The 18,823-nt window shown below is 46.0% G+C and overlaps 2 protein-coding genes across 3 annotated transcripts in view; one reads left to right on the plus strand and one right to left on the minus strand.

Moving 5' to 3' along the window:
- Positions 1-16,841, minus strand: part of MRPL41 (mitochondrial ribosomal protein L41) — a 48,902-nt gene extending 32,061 nt beyond the window's left edge. Inside the window, exon 1 of the mRNA XM_085610521.1 lies at positions 16,702-16,841. The gene's annotated coding sequence lies outside the window, so the exon portion shown is untranslated. The remainder of the gene's footprint in view (positions 1-16,701) is intronic.
- Positions 16,842-17,174: 333 nt separating this feature from the next.
- The window catches only part of PNPLA7 (patatin like domain 7, lysophospholipase), a 1,876,659-nt gene continuing 1,875,010 nt past the window's right edge, over positions 17,175-18,823 (plus strand). The window contains exon 1 of one of the 2 annotated variants that reach the window (XM_085610534.1): positions 17,175-17,410. The gene's annotated coding sequence lies outside the window, so the exon portion shown is untranslated. The remainder of the gene's footprint in view (positions 17,411-18,823) is intronic. The other variant, XM_085610541.1, reaches the window with a different exon arrangement.

The raw sequence follows: 18,823 nt of genomic DNA on the forward strand, positions 1-18,823 counted from the left end.
TCTTCACACGGTCTGGGGCTGCACTGCACTACAACACTTTTGGTCGGGGTATTGTCTTGTCTGGGGTGGGTGTTGGGCTGGGACCACCCGGTGGATCCTCGACTAATCCTTCTTCATGGCATAGAAGACATTGGGGGAAACAGATATAAGAGGCACCTTTTATTCCTGGGTCTGACATTGGCCAAGCGTGACATTGCACAGCATTGGAAGTCTTCCTCTCCCCCCGGGGTGGCGGCTTGGAAATCGGCCCTAGATAAATGTATATCGGCTGAAGTGGCGGTCTTTCAGGCACGGGGTTGCCCGCAGAAGCATGGGAAGATCTGGGCCAAGTGGGCTACATACCGGGGTATTGACCTGTCCATCCTTTCACAATCAGCGAATCCAGACCCTATTGAGAGACTAATCATTAATGACTCCCCAATCTAATATGCTTATTGGCTATGGCGGTGGACATACCTCTATGTTCTTGTGTGTGTTTATTGCTCCATGTGGGAAGCGTGGTGCAGGGTTGGGGGGGAGGCGGGAGGGGTGGGATGTTAGCTCAAATGTTTTACAGATCCTCAGGTGTGGTTCTCTTCGGTATCTGTTGTATCTACACTACGTCATGTGTCTGTATACCGTTTAATGGGGGTTCGCCCACTGGGTGTTATAAACTCAATAAAATTTGTTGTCAAAAAAAGCGGTAAGGGAGGAAATGGTTTCTTTTTATACCTCCCTTTATCAGCACAGCTACAGACGGATGCCTCAGAGGTGGAGGAATATCTCTACACTCTACAGTCGATATGGCTAGAGGCGAGTCCCAGAGCATATATGGACGAGCCGGGAAAACGCCAGGCCAGGACGGCCTATCAGCCGCCTTCTACAAGGAGTACACTGATCTACTTGTTCTCCGGGCTGATAGACAGGTACCAAGAGTCGCTGGAGTAAGGGTCTCTCCCCCCCCACCCCCCCCCATCGCTTCAGGAGGCTCTTATTATCACAATACTTAAGCCTAGTAAGTATTGCGATTCGTACCGCCCACTTTCCATGATAAACATGGACTTCTCCCCCTGATGCCAATGATACTTCGTCCTGACCAGTGTGGGTTCGTCCCAGGCTAGTCCACTGCCCACAACCTAGGCACTCTCTTTGCAACAATGCAGGAGATAGACCCGCAGATACAAGCAGCCCGGATACTCCTGGATGCCACTAAGTCGTTCGACTCCCTCAAGTAGCCCTATCTTTTTGCCCTATTTAAACGCATCGGCCTCAGTCTGACATTCTTTCATCTAATATCACTGCTTTACTCTCTCCCTACGGGGCGCATCAGGGTAAATTGGGTGATCACTGCCCCCCTCCGATTTCCAGGGGCACGCATCAGGGGTGCCCCCTGTAGCCCCTGCTATTTGCCGTAGCCATGGAGCCGCTTGCAGCAAGGCTGCAGCAGCACCATGCCCAAAGGGGACTGGCGTTTACCCCGTGTGGTGTTGGTGTCCCTATATGCGGACAATGTGACACTTTACGTCAAGAACCCCAAAGACAATTTGGACCAGCTGTTTCGGAAATTCCTGCGCTTTGGAGGCCTAGCTCGAATTGTAATTAACTGGTCCAAATCACTAGTCTTTCCACTCACGGAGGTCACAACGCAGACACAGGCGGACCCCTTGCAGTGGATGCGAGACCTGGTGAAATATCTGGGAACATGGATTAGTCGAGATCCTGACGAACTCTGGCGCCCCAACTAAAGGGAAATTCATAGACTGGCTAGAACAGCACATTAAGTGATGGGTTGCGCTTCCTCTTTCCCTAGCTGGAAGAGTGGCTGTCGCTAAGATGGTAGTACTGCTCAAACTCCTGTATCTCTTCACTAACATTCAGATTCCACTTACAGCTTGCTTTAGCTCCCTCCCTTCCCTTTCATCTTTCCCTTGGACCTCCACTCCTCGCTCCCCTATTATTAGGCCAACACTATGTTATTTGTATTAGCATAATTGCGATTCATTTAGACGACGGCTGCAATCCAACATGGTGACCCTGGCATGGGCAGGCAGGCAGGCAGCCCCGGGTCTCATGAGTGGTGTTCACTCTCCCTTTTGAGCAGGGAGGTCTCGGAGCTCCGGACCTCGAGTTGTACTATTGGTGTGCTCAGGTGCAATTTGCATATTACTGGGTCTACCCAACAAAGTTCCTGGCACATACAGTGACCAAGTAGACCTGGTTCCACTCCTGATGACCTTATACCAGCCACGGCCCAGGCAAGAAATAGATGCTGTGGGATGCACGGTAAGGGCTTGGCAGAACTTCAAGGGGAGGGCTAAAATCGATATTATGCACGCCCCCCTGGTACCTCTGATAAAGCACCCAAGCCTTCCCTCCCTGGCGGAGGCTGGCCACTGTGTCCGACTCAGAGCGATGAAACTAACCAAAATGGGAGACCTGTACCCGTGAGACACCCTCATTGCTTTACACCAGATTCGAGGGGCAGGAGCTTACAATACTAGAGAAAATGACATACTTTCAGCTATGTGCAGCACTGCGTGCCTATTACCCTACCTTCCCCGAGGCGCTGGACACGTTTCAGACTTTGGAGCCCTTTTAAAAAAAAAAACATCCCCACACAAGCTGATCACGCGTCTTTATCCATACATGCAGAGCAGAGCCCCGGTTTGTGAGACCCAGGCATGTCAAGGGTAGGAAAACATGCTGGGTACACCTATTACACAGGAACAATGGACGTATTGCTGTGCGCAAGCGTGTGCCCTCTCCAAGAACTATCGGCTGCGGTTCATACATTGAAACTTTTTGCACTGCATGTACAGAACTCCTGAATAGCTAATGAAACTCAGACTGGCAGCGGAGGCGCGTTGCCTAAGATCCAGGGCCCCTGATGCAACCTTTCTGCATTTAGCGTGGGAATGCCCCAAGATTCACACATATTGGGGTGCTGTTCTGGACGCCATAGATGGGATGATTGACACACCAATAGACCGGTCTCCCATGACGGCGTTACTGGGGTACGTGAAATATATCCCAACAAGGGATAGACGGCTTTGCGCGATGCTCCTGCTACTTGCCAAAAGATGCGTCGCCATGACATGGGGTAGGAAGCAAGCCCCTAAAAAACGCGACGTGACTAAGAGACGCAGCATTTTGCCAGGAGCAACTTGCGGCCTTCTGCGACATGATGCCCACCCAATCCAGACCTAGGGACTTCTGGGGCCCATTGCAACAATACATAAGCGCACACTCGACAGACACGACTGCCCCCTCCGCACCCCAATAAATGACAAATACTGCTCTGCCTCCCTGCTATCCCAGCCATGTAGGGATAACATGACTCTTCATGGGACCGATAGAGCTGACTGCGCGCCCGGGGACCCCCTCCCTCCCTTCCATCTTTCCCTCGGACCTCCCCTCCTCGCGCCCCTATTATTAGGCCAACACTATTATTTGGATTAACACAATTGTGATTCATTAGAATGTCAAATGGATCATGTTAGAGCCCTCAAGTTGCACTGAGTAATTAATGGAAAATGCCAAATGTAACATGCCACGTGTGGACTTTGAATTATGATAAATCAGAAGGATGGACAATATATAGTGCATTGTAACTGCTAGATCGCAACACATGTATGAATGTACAGGAGTTTCAAAATGTTTGTATACCAAAATGTTGAATCAAAAGAATGCTAAAAAAAAAGAAGAAAAAAAAACCCAGTAGCAAGTATATACTGAGGTCGCGGAGGGTTTTCGCATTGGTTATTTCGGTGCACCCACGTTATTTTGAAGCATTTGAGCCGTTTCCAACCAAACCGAGTACTCATACTTAATTGCACAATAAGTTACTTTGGGACCATAGTTATATCTTGTATGGTTATATTCCATGACATTACTACTATATGAGATAGAGTACCAGTATTTTTAGCTCACTAATAGGATGTTGTATGTGTTTCTCTACCCTGGCTTTAACGTAAATCTGCCATTATGTGCTGTATTGAAATACTCCTGTATGTACTTTCTGCATCTTCTAAGAGGCCCAACATTGTTTTGATACAACAGAAGAACTGCCTAACCTTTTTATACAGGCGCAAGTTACAAAAACTAGCCCGTGATCAAGCTGCGTGAGATGCCGAAACACGTTGTGTTTCTTTTTGGGCATGTACGCACAGGATTAAAATTGCCTACAACTTAAGATCGCGTCGGACTGATTCATGCATCGGAGTGCACATTTCCTAGTTGCTGCTGTGGCTGGAAGTCTCTTCTACGTAACAGGTTCCTCATCCTGACGTGCACCGCCGTGGCATGGGTTCCAACTTCAAGGGTCCAAAAAAATATAATATATATCAAAAGAATACCCTTCAGGCATAGAATGACGTATAAATTATGCAAAAAAGAAGCAGAGAACTCTGGGTAGTTCTCAAGTTTAGGTGGAAAGCAGCTCCTGTATAGAGCACTTTCAACACCAGCGACACTTTAGATCTGCTCACCTCAAATGTCTGCTTTTCTATCCAAGTTTTTAAGCATAGCATTAGCACAGTCCTATCCACGCTGAGATAGAAATGGACAAAGTCTTTTGCCATTTCTACAGCAAAGTCTATAAGCATAGGACTAGCACAGTGCTGTCCTTGCCGTGCTGTAAAATGACAAAAGCCATTTACCACTCCAGGCACAGTATTAGAGCTTTGAATTGATAAAATACCAATCAAGCCAACCTGAAATGAGTAAAAGCAACCCCTGAAACAGTGTTTCGCTCTAATTAGAGCTCTTCAGAGAGGTATAGCTTTGTCCAGACACAAGGGAGCACCCAGTACAAGTCAAAAGAATACCCTTTCAGGCATAGTGATGAATAAATTATGCAAAAAAGAAGCAGAGAACTCTGGGTAGTTCTCAAGTTTAGGTGGAAAGCGGCTCCTGTGTGTGTGTATGTCCAACTAACTATAACGTCCCTGACACCTGTGTTTTTTTCAGTGAGTTTCTAAGGTTTTTTAAATGCTAATTTCTAACTATAACGTCCCTGAAACCTTTGGTTTTTTTCAGTAAATTTCTGAGGTTTTTTAAATGCCAATTTCCAACTATGCCTACTGAGGTAGGACATATGAGTATCATTGAGTTGGGTAACAATAAACATCTGTTATTCAGCGCCTTGAGACTCTTGGGTGAAAGGTGCGCTTTACAAATACACGTGTTATGTTAGGTTATATACAGAAAGAGGAAGAAAGGCGCAGAAAGAAGCAAGAGAAATGCAGAAAGAGGCAACAGAAGTCCAAAAAAACAATGAAAGGTGCAGAAAGAAGAAAGAGATATGCAGAAAGAACCAACAGAGGTGCAGAAAGAAACCTTGTTGCAAAGTCATCCCGTGCCCCCAAATTTTTGCTGACGGGTACTGGTGGTAACTGACTGACTAACCAGGCCTAGAGCCAGTGCTATGCTAAAAGACACTTAGAATACAGTGAAAACACCTACATACACTAGGGAACACCATGCGTTGGGGAACCCCTGTGATTGGCATGACCTCTCCTGTAAGGTCCTAGTACATAATAGGGCAGGGGGATTAAAACTACATCTAAGTCAGAGGTGTAGAAATATGCTTCTACAACTAGTAGTAGTGTTTGCAGAGTAGTAGAGAAAGGGTGCTGGGCCTCCGAGCAGCGCTCAGGAATTCCGCTGGGTAGGACTTACAGGAGGTACCAGGAGGGCTTCTTGGCCCCCAATGTCCCTCAGGAGTAAAGTGGACTTCATCCCCTAGTCTGCCATGAGGCGCGTTTGCAGAGTGGTGGAAAAAGGGGGCATGGCCTCCGAAGACGTCTTAGCAATCCTAGTGTTTTGGACTTACTGGAGGTAACAAAAGGGGTGGGTTGGCCACCAAGGACGTACTTGGGGGCCAACTACCTCCCCTATTACCTCCAGTAAGTACTACACAGCAGGAATGCTAAGTTCTCATAACAGGCCGTCCCCCTTTACCCACCACTCTGCAAACGCGCTCCCTGGCGCGCACTTGGATGGGGATTGAACTCTCCATCACTGCTGGGGGGTCCTCAAGGACCAACTAGCTTACCTCTTACCTCCAGTAAGCCCCACAAAGTGGGATTGCTGAGAGGTGGACAGAGGCCACGCTCCCTTTCTCCACCACTCTGCAAACGCATCTCCTGGCGCACTCTCGGTTGGGGGATGAAGTCCCCTTTCCTCATGAGGGTCCCTGGGGGCCAACTAGCTCACCAGGTACCTCCAGTAAGCCCCACACAGCTGGATTGCTGAGAGTGGTCAGAGGCCACGCCCCCTTTTTACAGCACTCTGCAAAAGCGCCTCCTGGCGCACTGCTTCTTGGGGGATGAAGTCCATGAAGTTCACTTATGTCCTGAGTTCCTGAGGGCACAAGAGGATCTCATCGCCCCATCAGCAGTGCACTAAGAGGCGCATTTGCAGAGTGGTTTAAAAAAAAAGGGCCTGGCCTTGGACCACCTCTCTGCAACCCAGCTGTGTGGCACTTACTGGACGTACCTGGTGGGCTAGTTGCCCCCCCCAGGGACCCTCAGTATTCAAGGGGACTTAATTCCCCAACTTAGAACGTGCCAGGGGGCGTGTTTGCCGAGTGATAAAGGGATGGGGCGGGGTCTCCGGCGAGATGCCGGCTTTTTTTTTTGTTTTTGTTAGAAGAGGGGCTGTGTGGCTACCTTCTTTCAATCTTTTTTGGGCCCTGGGGACCCCAGCCCTCAGGAAGAGCCACATTTAATTTTTTTTATTTTTGTAAAGACAGGAAGGGGGCCGCGTCACCCCCCCACCTCCTAAGGCCAATTATGGCTCCAGGGACCCCATCCCCCGGGGCCTGGCGGCCTTGTTGTTTTTTTGTTTTTTTAGAGGGGGCCACGTGGCCCCCCCTCTAGAGGCCAATGATAACCCCAGGGGCCGGCCTCCCATATATTTTTTTTTTTTTAAATATGTAAATTAAAGGAGAAGGGGCCGAGTGGCCCCCCTTCCCTGAGCCACTTTTGGCCCCGGGGACCCCATCCCCCGAGGCATGCCCAATTCATTATTTATTTCTTAAAAGGGAGGGGGCCGCGTGGCCCACCTAACCGGGCCATTTTTTGCCCCGGGGATCCCATCCCTAGGGCATGCCCAATGCTTTCATTATTTTTTTTAAGGGAGGTTTTTTACCTGGGGACCGCGGGGGGAGCCTCAATGCCCCCGCGGTCCTGCTTGAGCCGGCATTGCTTTTAGGCAAGGGGGGCTGCTAACATGCCGCTCCCCTTGCCCAGCAGGTTTCCTGCTCTCGCTTCCATGAAGCGAAGTCATGTTTGCTATAGCAGGGCAGGAGTGGTGCTTCCGCCCTGCCATAGCAAACAGCAATGTCCCGTGGGTGGGTACCCCGGGACATTGCAGGAGCCGGCCGCGGGGGGGTGGCGGTTTCCAGGGCCATCGAGCACTCCAGGAGGGGGACTGTGCAGCCCCCCTCCCAGCATTTTAAAAGCACCGGGGAGGTGGTGGTCCCCAAGGCCAGGGGTCCGCCACAGATCCCCGCCCTTTATTTAAAATTGCCCCGAGAAGGTGATGGTCCCCGGGGCAGTGTGGTGAGGGGCAGGAGCCCCCCCACACTTATTTTAATAGAAGCCCTGGGGATGTGGCGGTCCCCGTGGTTTGGGGGGGGCTGCGAGCCCCCCCCTAATTAAGAATCCCCCTGGGAGGTGGCGGCCCCCAGGCAACGTAGGGGGGCAGGAGTCGACCCGAGTGAACCTTTTTGGGGGGAACTTTGCAAAGATTCGTCAAACGGTGCCAAAGATATTGGCAAACGAAAAAAAGCTTTTCCTATGGAAACTAGGTCCTAACTATAACGACAGACAGACAGACAGACAGACAGACAGACACACACACGTATCTAAAGCTTCTATATCAATTGAAAGGTTCTGTAGGATAGCTTCCTCCTTACTGAAAAGGCTTTGAAGCCTCAAGAGTTCTCAGGAGCCGGTCTGCACCTGGCAGAGCTAAAAAAACAGTTGTATTTAGATTCTATCCAGCCCTGCCTAGCCACACATCGCAGGTTAGCCTAATGCATGTTAATGCCTTTCCCTGCAACCTCACACTTCACAGACAGTTTAGCTTTTCTTTGCAATCATTACTCAAGGCACTCTGCTTTAAATGCAGTGGCACAGTCAGACAAGAGTTCATTTTGGAGATATTTTCTTCAGCCACTTAAGGATACCAAAGCATGTGGCTGCTACTTTATTTATCTGGAGACTCATTTATAGTTTATCATCTATCCATATGTTCAGACTTCTGACCACCTTCATTGGTGAAGAGGGAGTTGGGGTCGAGCCAAACGTAGATGGCCAAAAATGGGGACCTCGTAGATGTGGATGGTTACCTACTAACAGGACCTCTATTTTGTCCCGTTAAGTTTCAGCAAAATAATGATCAATCAGGCCGAAACTTGGGCCAAACAGGTGCTCAGGGATTCCACTTTTCAGTTATCCTTAGAAGATAAGGACAACACAATTTGTGTGTCATTGGCATATGTAAAAAGTCAGTCCAGGGGACTCCACAATGTCAGCAAGGGGCCTGACGTATAGATTGAACAGGTGTGGACTCAGGGTGGAGCACTGAGACACCCCGGAGGTAACCGATTGGATTTTGGCCTGTACAGATGTGAATGCACCTGAAAGGTGCGATTATACAAGAAAGATCTAAGCCATGCCAAGGCTTTACCCTGCACGCCCATTCCTTCCTGATGACACAGCAGAGAAGAGTGATTCACTGTGTCAATACTGCACTGAGATGTAACAGAATCAGTGCCCCTGAACTGCTTGAATCTAATTGTCCACGAGGTATTCCATGGCATCCAGGAGAGCGGATTTAGTAAATCCTGATTGCGATGGATGCAAATCCCATTCTGCTTCACCTAAGATGTAAGTTGCCGATTTACATGCCTTTCCAGCACCTTAGCTCAGATAAGCAGAAGAGAAATTGGCCTGTAATTTGACCATAAGAGAGGGGCAAGATTGAACTTTTTAAGTATTAGCGTAATTAGAGCCCTTTTCCATGCAAAAGGCACCCTGCTTTCAGCTAAGGAAACATTCAGAAGCTGGGTAAATTGCACCATAGTACACATGGCCAACTTACTCAATATAGATGGGGGAAGGGGTCAAGCAGAGAGCCAGACAACAAGGAGATGAATGAAGACACCTCTAGTGAGGCAAAAGCACTAAATCTACCGGACGCATGTAAAATACTGATCTGCACAAGCACTGGATGCATCAGAAAAAGTGGCCTGAATATCTTCTAGCTTCTTTAAGAAAAAGTTAGCAATGTTGTCACATTGAACTTGTTATTAGAGATATACACCAGTGTGCATACTTCTTCATTGGCTCTCACTCTGGTCCTTACAAACCAGGACAAGCTCAATCATATTCCAGGGAGCACTTTGAATATTTTTCTGCCAGGGTCTTAAAGAAATAAAAATACCTTTAGGTTACCAAGATATCCCTTTATTAATAAGTACCCAAAGCCGTGCCTAATTTGAGCTGGTTGTGTCTGGCACCTTTTGTCTAATCTAGAAATTTGCAAAACAACAGTTTATTAATACCTGCCACCCAAGCAGTACACATACATTTGGAGGCCTGGAAAGGTCTTAAATGTGGTATTTGTAGATGTGCGATGATTAGTCATTGTGTTGGTACTGTCATTGGCAGTGCTGATAGGGGCAATTGATGGTGCAAGCTGCAGTGGCCTCCTGATGAGGGCCCCGACACTTATTTGTATACAAATAAAGCACTGGCCCAAGGTATGACAAAATCAGACCTGGGTGTCTATGGGATATAGTATCCCAATACACTGAACTGAGTCAACATTTTTCGGCCTTTAGGTGGTCTCCAATGATCCAAGGCTTTCTTTATGATTTTTAATGCCTTGTACATGTATTAGGTGATTATAGTGTCAGACTATACACTGACTATTAGTCAAGACTAGTGTTCAAAGTGGGCGGGATCTGAGGGGCACGACCTGCGCATACTTTTTTATCTTTCAGAAAACAGTTTAAGTTAAGGAAAACTTATTTTTGTGAAAAGAAAACTCTCCAGGGGCGGGCCTACCGCCAAGCCGAGGAGAGTCGCCCCCCTGCTTATCAGCAGTGCAAAAAAGGAAAAAGAAAATGATAACACAATATTATCTTTTTATTTTTCCGTGCTGAAGCCAGTTTTGGGATGGGCTTGGCTGTCATCACAGCCAGCAGGGAGAGGAGTTGTTGGTGCACTTAAGTGTGCATGAAGGATTGGCTGGCTGACTTGAGCCAGGCCAAACAGCCATGTGCACTTAGCACGTTTTCCACCCAGCTGTATTGCATAGCTTGGGTGGAAAACATGCACAGGCTCCACTCCCTGTCTAAGCATTGAACCAGGCCACTCAGACCAATCACGACGATGCTGTCATGCTGGTGACAGTAGCATCATAATTGGCTTAGGGTAGCCAGTGTGCTTCCGGGAAGAGAAGAGGAGGAGAGACGAAGGAGGAGAGACAGTGGCCATGCAGAGGTAAGTAAAGATTTCTCCGCCTGCCGACCCAGTTCCGTACCAGCCACCACTGCAACTGTCCTGGGACAGATAATTCTGATAGCTGAAATGTTTCAGCAGAGTTGTAAGGCAAGAGGTTTCCTACGCTGTGAAATCAAGGGAGGGACAGCTAAATAAGCCTGCTTGCCTGAGAGAAATGTAAATGTGCTCAACTGGCAAACCTGCAAATATAAAGGGTGCTTGGAAGCCGGTATTGGCTTTAATTGATGGAATCACTTGAAGCGTCATGATGACACAGATTTATTCTTTTTGAGTGGTATTGTAAGGGAGTTACCTGCTGAGATGTGAAATGTGTGCTTTTAAAGAATAGTTATAAAAAAATTGTCTGGGTATTACTAAAATTTAGGTTTTGGAAGCACTTTTTATCTTAAACATTTTTGCACATTTTGTAGCAGCCTATCTTATACTAGGAATAAAGCAAGTTTAAAATTATCGCTTGCGTGTTTGCAGTACTATCTGTCACAGACTGGGACCTAGTAGCACTAAACATACGTGTCACTATTCTCCACTGCATCAACTAGGATTCAATTATGTGGCTCTTCGATTACACACAAAGACCTCTGCAATGCATTAACTAATAGATGTTTCATAATGTACAATAGTGCATTTCCTACTGATTAATTTACCATGCATTTATTTTTAGGTCGAGCCTGGACAGCGCATTCGCTGCTCTGCGAAGCATGCTGTATTGATGTACTTAAAGCCCAGCCCACTGTCTGCCCAGATTTGTCATGGCTTGGCTTCTGCCATAGTCCTTCGTAAATGCTGGCTTCTGATTCGTTATTAGGCTTGTTAGTCCCTCCTTAGTACCGCCTTGTCTTCATTTGTAACCTCGCATGAGAACTGGCCCTTTTAATTTGGTTGTTACATGGTACATCTTCTTTAGTCTGTAAGCACTATTTTATTTAATGAGTTTCTCTTTCTGCAGGCGGGTAGGAGGGTCACTCCTGCACAGTTGCGACCACCGGCTTGTTTATTTAACTCGTAGCATACTGGGAGCTCTTCAGGGGCCATGGGAGACAGAAGGGGGCAACTCAGCGATGCCTTCGAGAATCTGGAATGCAGTAGGTCTGACGATTTGAGAGAGTTTAAGCGATTGGCATTGTAAGTGACAAGGCCTTTTACTTATGTTTTAAAAACCAAAACATAAATAAAAGGCAGTCATTTACAATGCCAATAGCTCAAACTTGCGTAAATACGAGACCTACTGCATTGCAGATGCTTGTTCATTTAAGCTGTGCATTATTTTATATGTAGTTACCTAAAAGTGAAATTTAAAAAAAAAAACTATAGATAATTTTTTTGCCACGCCTTTGACTCCACCCCCACACTCCCTCACCCCGTACCCATCGCATGCAGCATCACAGTTACCATACTTTTAAAAACAAGCATCTGCAATGTAATAGGTCTCGCAGGTACGCGACTTTGAGCTAATGGCATTGTAAATGACAATGCCTTTTATTTATGTTTTGGTTTTTAAAACAATAAAAGGCATTATCATTTACAATGGCAATAGCTTAAACTCTCGCAAAATGTGAGACCCATTGCATTCTCAATGCTTGAAGGCATCACTGAGTTGCCCCCTTCTGTCTCCCATGGCCCCAGAAGAGCTTGTTTGCTAACAGTAAAATAAACAAGCATTTAAAGTGCAATAGATCTCACCTTTGATTAAGTTAAAGCCATTTGCTTTGCTAATGGTATTGTATAGCAAAGCAAATGGCTTTAACTTAATGAAAGGCGAGACCTATTGCATTTGTAATGCTTTTTTTTTTTTTTTCCGAGTTGTTCCGTCTGCATGCATGGTACCTGCCAAACCCAGCCGTATTCCTCAGAGAGTTGATGAAACGGCTGCCGTCATTCCTTCTCATGAGGACGAAAGTGGCTTGCTGGTGACTACAGTGCACCAACAGGAGTATGGTAGAAAGAAGGGGAAAATAATCTGTCAAATGATGTGCCCTGTTGTGAAAGATATTTACCCCCAGAGATGATTTTTTTTTTTTACAAGAACGCCATACAGTGCAGCGCCAAGCACTGATGGACGCACACAGGTACAGCGCCAAGCACTCATGGTAACAACACACCTTCGTGTTAATTGCAAAGTGATGCAAAGTTTTATATTTACCAGTTTTCAGTCAATCCTTATCTTGGATACTTTTCAATAATGAAACGCCAAACTTAGCAGTTCCATGGCCTGTATCTGTGTTACTCAAGATAAAACGAATAGATCGCAGGCTTTGGAAACAGTTTCTCTTTCCGTATGTACTCTCGAGAAGAGCCACAATCTCTCCAACTCACAGAAAGGGACGTCACTGGATTTCGGATCATCCATCGTACAGGAAGTGGCATAACTGGTTTCAGTTTTCCAGCCCACAGCACCCTGCACTCCTCCTCTTTCCCACGAACTGCTGAATGGCAGCTGCAAAACGGATAATGAAAGGATGCATGCAGCAGGCACAGCTGCGCCTATCTGCACCTGCACCGTGTCCAGCATCAGGGACCCTGGTTCTGTCCCAAGCCGCGCTACCGTGCTACACTCCTCTGTGCTTTGAGGCCTGGCTGCCGCTCACCGCACTGCTGCCACACTGCACCACACAACGTTGAACGAGAGTTCACATGTGTCTCCTGCAAGTTCTTATGATCAACCACTCATACGCCAAGAGCATCCAGCAGCCCACTTGCCAATAGCTCAAACTCACGAAATGTGAGACCTTATTGCATTGCAAATGCTTGTTTTTTCAACTATGGGAATTACAGGAAATAAAAGAGAAGAACTTTTTAATTAAAAAGTTGTCAAGAAAAATACAATTTACTCTTCATCACCAAATTTGTTTGTAGAGCCCCAAGAGATACATGGAGCAGATCTGCCACAAAGTTCAATAACACAAGCATTTGCAATGCAATTGGTCTCCCATTAGTGAAAGTTGGAGTTAATGGTGTTGTAAATGACAAAGTCTTTTGTTTATGGAGTGGATGTATGTAGTGTGGAGTTTAATTATATGGATTGGACTTGTTAGTTGTGGAATCGTGTGGGGTGGAATAGTGTGTGTATTTGTGTAGTGGAATTATGTGGATAGTAATTATGTGGTATTAAATTAGCTGGAATTATGTAGAATGGGATTGAGTGTAAATATGTGTATTGGTATGTTGTCCTGTGGCGTGGTATGTAGTGGAATTTAATTATGTAGTGAGCTGTTGAATTGTGTGACATGATGTTGAATTTTGAGGTATGGGTTGGATGCATTTGTTGTGTAAGTGCGTTGATTTGAATTATGTGGTTTGTTGTTGAATTATGTGGTGCAGAATGGAAATGTGTGGAACTGAATTGAGTGACGTAGAACTGTGTGGTATTTTGAGTAAAATTATGCTGATGGGAATTATATGGCATGGTGTGGAGTGTATTTGTATGGATGGTTGCTATGTGGCATAGTGGTTTTATGTGGGATGTATTTATCTGGTATTTAGTAGAGTGTAATTAGGTGGCAATGGTTAATGTGCACGTATGTGCAAAGGCTATATTGAATGTACTTTATTATCCTTTATGAATAACAGTAAAAAAAGCACAGGAGGACTGTCAAAATTATATGTGTTTGCAGGGCCTGTTTTAGCCTTAGTAAGTTGTTGGATGCAAAGTTACCAGAAAGAAACTGCCACAACATTTCTAAAAAATAAATAAACGTAGATCCAGGAGATGCTGCCAGAAAGAGTACTTAAATGAAGGGTTTCGGGTGATATTACAATTTGGATGCAGCACTTTAAACCATCCCTTGCCCATGACTTGGAAAATAAATAACTTTTTAAACATAATTTAGGTGGTGAATGCAGATTTAATGAATAAAGCTTCAGCAGCATTTCAAATGTTTAGAAATACAAACTCTAAACATGTTCCTTGAAATAGGATTAGAACTCAGACATACAAAGTGGACAGTAATCTAAATACAAAGTCTTGATCTGCTAGTGTGCTGGGTTTATGACACTGCCCTGGTGACATTACATGTGAAGTCTAATAGCTCACTGTAGGAGGGTGGAGTAGCAGACGCAGTCATAAATCGCGGCAGAGAGCTCATTTATGGAAAAGAGCAACCTAGCGAAGCAAAGAAGCCCAGCTCGGCAGGCGCTCACGTGGGAAAATAAATAGCTGTTGTGTGTGAAAAGTGTGGCAGAGCAGTAAGAATACAGAGGAGCAGGACAGCATGCCAGGTCCGTCATGTGGGGGAAGTGCACGGAGCAGAGAGGCACACTGGCGAGAGAGCCATAAAAGCACAGATGTGTGGGGGGGGGAGCAACAGAAGAGAGACCTCTGAAACAGCCCTGCCGCTGCGCATCGGGGTTAAATTAATGCCAATTAAGTCATTTTCCCCTCATTACAGCACAAAAATGAGAAACATTGAGCAATAAATATAACAGGCAATAAATAAATGAATAGTGCGTTAAACACTAAACATGTACAACAAAAAGCACCCGTAAATGGCGCCTGAAAATAAAGTGACCGTTGTGTTTCAAAATCGGAATGTTTTTATTTATTTATGTAGCTAAAAGAAAGCACTGCTTTGTTAATTTGCACAAGCACAGTGGCACACAATAATGGGTAAAGACTGCAAATAAACAGCGTGGTGAAATTTTGAAGAGTGCTTCATATTTGCAGTTAACCTCGAGGCAAATGCTTTCGAGGAATATGAACCGCAGCAGTGCTGGGTCCAAGGTGCCCTCTGTTAGCCTCGGTCGGGGGCACACACGAGTGCACCATTAAAGACCCCAGCAGTGGGGTAGCAGGGGGGGGCAGCCAGGATCTGCAGAATGCAGCTGAAGTGCTCCCTGGAGTCAAAGTGCAGCAGCAGTAACCTGAAAAGTGTGAGCAAGAGCGGCTACTTTCGCAGGCACACAAGAGGTTTTTCGTGCAGCTGGCACCAGGAGAGACGCCTGAGGAGCCAGCCCAAGTACTAGGAGATTGAAAAGAAGTGGCACAGCAGGCCGCCCATGCACAGCATATCGCTCGACTCCTCTAAGTAACAAAATGAAAACAAATGTAAAACCATGATGGAGTAGCGTTTATTGCAGTTTTATATAGCGCAAACTCCACACAAAGATATTGGATCACTGTGCATGAGCACCGGTTAAATTACACAAGATCACATTCATGTTTTGACGGGGGACGGGGGTGGGGGCAAAAGTGGACAGGGCGGCAACAAGGAGGGACTAAAAAGCCTCCTTAACAATAGAATGCCAGCATTTAGCCTAAGCTATGATGCGAGCCAATGGGAAGAGAGGGCTGGGCTTCAAGTCCCCTTCCTCAACCATATTGATTTCAAGAAGCTCTCGAATGCCGAGAGCAGCGCATGCGTGCTGCTATCGCCAGCCGAGACCTAACAAGTTGGTGGTCACAACTATGCATGAGAGAACCTCCTGCAGAAGGAGAAACTAATTAAAGAAAATAATGCTTACCCTACTGCAGTAAGAGAAACTCATTAAAGTAAATAGTGCTTACAGACTAAAGACGACTACCATGTAACAACCGAAGTAAAAGGGCCCGTCCTAATAGGAGGTTACAAATGAAGACGATGCAGTACTAAGGAGGGAATGACAAGTCTAATAGCGAATCAGAAGCCAGCATTTACAAAGGACAATAACACAAGCCAATGATAAATATGGGCGGGGCTTCAAGTACATACTCCAATGCAGCATGGCTCGCAGAGCAGTGCATGTGCTGCCCAGACTCGAGCCTAAAATTATGCTTGGACCTCTGGTTAGGACAAGCAACGTGTACACGTATAAGCCATGCACTGGGGTTTAGTTGTGATCTGTTGAGTCCTATTGTAGGATTCATTTTTACATCATGAGAAGGGTGTGGGGGCATATATCTATAGTCACACTGCCCTAAAGTGTACCTTAACATGGATACACCTACTTGGCACCCTAATCTCTTCTCGTTTACTCGCAAGAAGCCTCTTACTTAAATTGAGGTTCAAACGTGTCAATTACCCCCCGCCCCAACGTGGCTAGGCAGTGAAGGGGCCGCAAGAGGGCAACTTGACTACCATTTAACCTGGCCGAGCTCATAAAGTACGGGTGAGTCATTACATCAAAAGATCACTGTCGCGGTCAAACACTGTAGGAACACATTATAAAATACTTCTGAATACGACGGGACGTCCGCGCTCGCACAACTTACCTTCTCGCTCTAGGCGGAGATTTTAAAATTCTGAGAACGCCCCTCAGCCTTTCGTGGGATTCTTAAGTGCTTTAAAAATGTGAAGGCAAGTCTACTGCGTGATCATTACAAGTCAGGCGGCAGTACCAGAGACAGTGTAACAACGGTAGCGTTCCAATATGCCTTCTAGCTAAGCGAAGACGTCTCGGTCGCCCCGGAAGTAATCACGAGATTCCGGAAAAAAGTGTGACTTGGAAGGGCGACGAGAGAACCGGTATGTCCCAGTCCCTTGGGGAAAAATGTCCACTTATGGGAAAACCACTAATCGGTGTGTGGTCCTGAATAGTACGCGTTGAACGTTCTTTAAAATGTGCCCTGTGTATTTTTGTAACCTATATTCTATTATGTGGGAATGTGCTTGTTTTAGGTTTGTTTTGCCAGGACTTGCGCTTGTTTCAACAGCCTTTTGAAGGGACTTTGTGCTTGTATTTTTTAGTACTCCAGAGCTCTCAATACTACTGGGACAGCCAAGCAGGGAGGGCACCAGGCAACCCGGTAGGTCAGAGGCTGTTCAGAGGAACTTAATCACGTGAGTTTAGCCTCTGCTACAGCGTCCAAGTGCCGCTCTTCTGCACATTTACAAGTGTGTACAAAGTCTCGTGGAAGGACGCTTAGCAGTAAGGAGATACTTGGTCCAACTGATCCAAAGGTACGGAGGCAATATCAACAGGTAAACGGGCATGTTCTTTTCTGGGTTTGAAATAAAAAAAAAAAAATCTAATTTGTGGATAAAAATACACCAGAAACACGAGGTGCTGTACACTTGCCTACCGGTAGATCACTTGTTGATTCTCGGTTTGCTGTAAGTTCAGAATTATTGTAAGAAGACCCCATTCACCTCAGTGTAGATTTAAAACGTTTTATTGTAGCTTGTCGCACGATTGATTTGAGGATCTTTTAGTTGTGGCCTTCACCCTTCCCTCCTCGGTTTGCACACGCTTGTCATTTGGTAGTAATTCAAGAGATTTTCTGTTTGGACAATATGACTAGAGTGGTTTGGCGGCCTTCGATTGTCGGTCTACTGGTCTTTGCGCCTTGTTTAGTGTTCTTCCTTTTCGGCAGGATGGAATATATAAGCGTATTTGCAGCAATTGCTTGCCGAGATTGCAGTTTCCACATTAACCTGAAAGACGCCTGGCCTTTGATCCTCACAACGTTAAGAAACTTGCAGCCTGACTGTTCTTTCAGGGTTTTCATTTTCTGTCTTCTAAGGGGATGAAAAAATAATATTCCAGAGCGCTTGACTGAGGAGCTTCTTGTTGTTTAAATGGCTCACATACATAGTAAGCAGATTACGCCATTAAAATGGAAAAATAATCTTATTCTATGACTATGGGCTTTGTTTATGGATGACTCAAGGAGTTGGCCCCCCTCCCAAGTTATTTGATTTGTTATGTGCACTCCCAACCAATGGGGCCACTCTGATTACGAGACATTACCTTGCACTTTGGCCCTCATCTTGTCTTACCCCGTGATATATATATATATATATATATATATCTCCCCCTCTCCCCTTTCAGGGCGTCCAGGCAAAGAACAACTTCTTGTGGTAATTTCCATGCTAGGGCCAGAACCCCTGCCTCACACCCTCTCCTATCCCTCTGTGTAGCTGAAGTCCCTAATTCCCTCCACCCAAACTCTTTCTTCTTCTCAGAACCTAATTCTCGCACAAGATCACCAATTGCTTCTGAGCTGCCTTAATTTCTGTGGTAACCACGCCTGTGTACTTGCTGTACCACATTCAGAGTGGTGACTGCAGATACTTGTAGGTATGGTAATTATGCAGCCTGCACATCAAGGACGTTAGGCCTTTGTTGCTCCTGGGAGGACTCAATATAGTGCTGCCTTGGTGGCTTAGCAGCGCCTCCAGTCAGCTGGTATTCAGTCACTCATGGGTGGATACCGTATAGCATTTAATTGAAGGTTTACCTATTCCTCAAATCCGTTGAACTTCATATAGTATTCCTTTGTTGGGTTTAGTAGTGCCTTCAATTGGTTGGGTTTTGATGCTACTGATGTTTGGTTCTTAATATAGTCTAGTAGATCCACTCAAAAAATTGATAAGTATCTGAATGCCAACAGT

This window comes from Triturus cristatus, chromosome 1_2 (assembly GCF_964204655.1).
Source record: "Triturus cristatus chromosome 1_2, aTriCri1.1, whole genome shotgun sequence".
Classification (NCBI taxonomy): Eukaryota; Metazoa; Chordata; class Amphibia; order Caudata; family Salamandridae; genus Triturus; species Triturus cristatus.